The 2,552-nt window shown below is 40.4% G+C and overlaps 1 protein-coding gene across 1 annotated transcript in view; it reads right to left on the minus strand.

The window, feature by feature from the left end:
• LOC142465246 (uncharacterized) overlaps nt 1–1,253 on the minus strand; it is a 63,820-nt gene extending 62,567 nt beyond the window's left edge. The window contains 1 exon segment of the mRNA XM_075569244.1: nt 1,188–1,253. The gene's annotated coding sequence lies outside the window, so the exon portion shown is untranslated.
• Between the last annotated feature and the right edge of the window lie 1,299 nt (nt 1,254–2,552).

A 2,552-nucleotide genomic window follows, 5' to 3' on the forward strand; every position in this document is an offset into this window, starting at 1 on the left:
ACAATAGCTGCTGTATGTCAGTGTTACAGTGTGTGTGTGTGTGTGTGCGTATTACAATAGCTGCGGTATGTCAGTGTTACAGTGTGTGTGTGTGTGTGTGTGTGTGTGTGTGTGTGTGTGTGTGTGTGTGAGCATATTACAATAGCTGCTGTATGTCAGTGTTACAGAGTGTGTGTCTGTATATTACAATAGCTGCTGTGTCAGTGTTACAGTTTCTGTGTATTACAATAGCTGCTGTATGTCAGTATTACAGTGTGTCTGTGTATTACAATAGCTGCTGTATGTCAGTGTTACAGTGTGTGTGTGTGAATTACAATAGCTGCTGTATGTCAGTGTTACAGAGTGTGTGTGTGTGTGTGTGTGTGTGTGTGTGTGTGTGTGTGTGTGTATATTACAATAGCTTCTGTATGTCAGTGTTACAGTGTTTCTGTGTATTACAATAGCTGCTGTATGTCAGTGTTACAGTGTGCCTGTGTATTACAATAGCTGCTGTATGTCAGTGTTACAGTGTGTCTGTGTATTACAATAGCTGCTGTATGTCAGTGTTACAGTGTGCCTGTGTATTACAATAGCTGCTGTATGTCAGTGTTACAGTGTGTCTGTGTATTACAATAGCTGTGTGTGTCAGTGTTACAGTGTCTGTGTATTACAATAGCTGTGTATGTCAGTGTTACAGTTTGTCTGTGTATTACAATAGCTGCTGTATGTCAGTGTTACAGTGTGTCTGTGTATTACAATAGCTGCTGTATGTCAGTGTTACAGTACGTCTGTTTATTACAATAGCTGCTGTATGTCAGTGTTACAGCGTGTCTGTGTATTACAATAGCTGCTGTATGTCAGTATTACAGTGTGTGTGTGTTACAATAGCTGCTGTATGTCAGTGTTACAGTGTGTGTGTGTGTTACAATAGCTGCTGTATGTCAGTGTTACAGTGTGTCTGTGTATTACAGTAGCTACTGTATGTCAGTGTTACAGTGTGTGTCTGTGTATTACAATAGCTGCTGTATGTCAGTGTTACAGTGTGTCTGTTTATTACAATAGCTGTGTGTGTCAGTGTTACAGTGTCTGTGTATTACAATAGCTGTGTATGTCAGTGTTACAGTTTGTCTGTGTATTACAATAGCTGCTGTATGTCAGTGTTACAGTGTGTCTGTGTATTACAATAGCTGCTGTGTGTCCTCCATTACCTTGCAACAGCCAGGGAAGGGGTTGGGTTAGTTGGTTACCAAAGCACGGCACTGATTGGCTGATCCCTTTGGCATGTCATTTGCTTTTCTGCTGGTTTTGAGGAACAGGACTACAACTCCCAGAAGCCCCAGCAAACAAGCGAAAGATCACATGACCAGCAGCAGCCAATCTTATTCTGCAGCTGGAAATCTCATTTTAAAGGAGGAGGTTATGATCTTTCTCATTAAATGCAGACACAGCTATTGTAATACACAGGCACACACTGTAACACTGACACACACAGCTATTGTAATACACAGACACACTGTAACACTGACATACAGCAGCTATTGTAATACACAGACACACTAACACTGACATACAGCAGCTATTGTAATACACAGGCACACACTGTAACACTGACACACACAGCTATTGTAATACGCAGGCACACACTGTAATACTGACACACACAGCTATTGTAATACGCAGACACACTGTAACACTGACACACACAGCTATTGTAATACACAGGCACACTGTAACACCGACATACAGCAGCTATTGTAATACACAGACACACTGTAACACTGACACACAGCAGCTATTGTAATACACAGACACACTGTAACACTGATATACACAGCTATTGTAATACACAGATACACACTGTAACACTGACATACAGCAGCTATTGTAATACACAGGCACACTGTAACACTGACACACACAGCTATTGTAATACACAGACACACTGTAACACTGACATACAGCAGCTATTGTAATACACAGACACACACTAAAGCTGACATACAGCAACTATTGTAATACACAGACACTGTAACACTGACATACACCGGCTGTTACAGAAATGGAAGGGGTTGTGCCTTTGTAAAGGGTTGCTATAGGAACAAAAAAAACATTAGAATACATGAAAATTTGTCTTTTAATTTTTTTTTATTTCTTTTATAATGCTTCTTGAAAATCCTGTGACTTTGGTTGTGGGGGAACGAGGAACATTTAAATATTCATTATATTGTTGTTTTTTTTTTTTAGAAATGTTTCACTTTATATTATTATTTATTTCACAATCACTGATATAAATCTGCAGGAAATGATATGAAGATCCTGTGACTGCAGCCAGAGGCCCCGCCCCCTCTCCCGCCTCTTCCTTCCCCTCTGTCTCTATCTCCTCCTCCTCTACAGCTGCACACTGATTGGTTGCTGCTTGTCATGTGATCTCTCCGTCTTTGCCAAAGGTTTCTGGGAGCTGTAGTCCTGCTCTTCCAATATTATAGTATTTAGAGGTAGATGAACTACAATTCCCAGAATGCATTGCGATAAAGAAATTGATAAGCCAATCAGTGAGGAGTTTTGTAACCGCA

This window comes from Ascaphus truei, chromosome 13, assembly GCF_040206685.1.
Source record: "Ascaphus truei isolate aAscTru1 chromosome 13, aAscTru1.hap1, whole genome shotgun sequence".
Classification (NCBI taxonomy): Eukaryota; Metazoa; Chordata; class Amphibia; order Anura; family Ascaphidae; genus Ascaphus; species Ascaphus truei.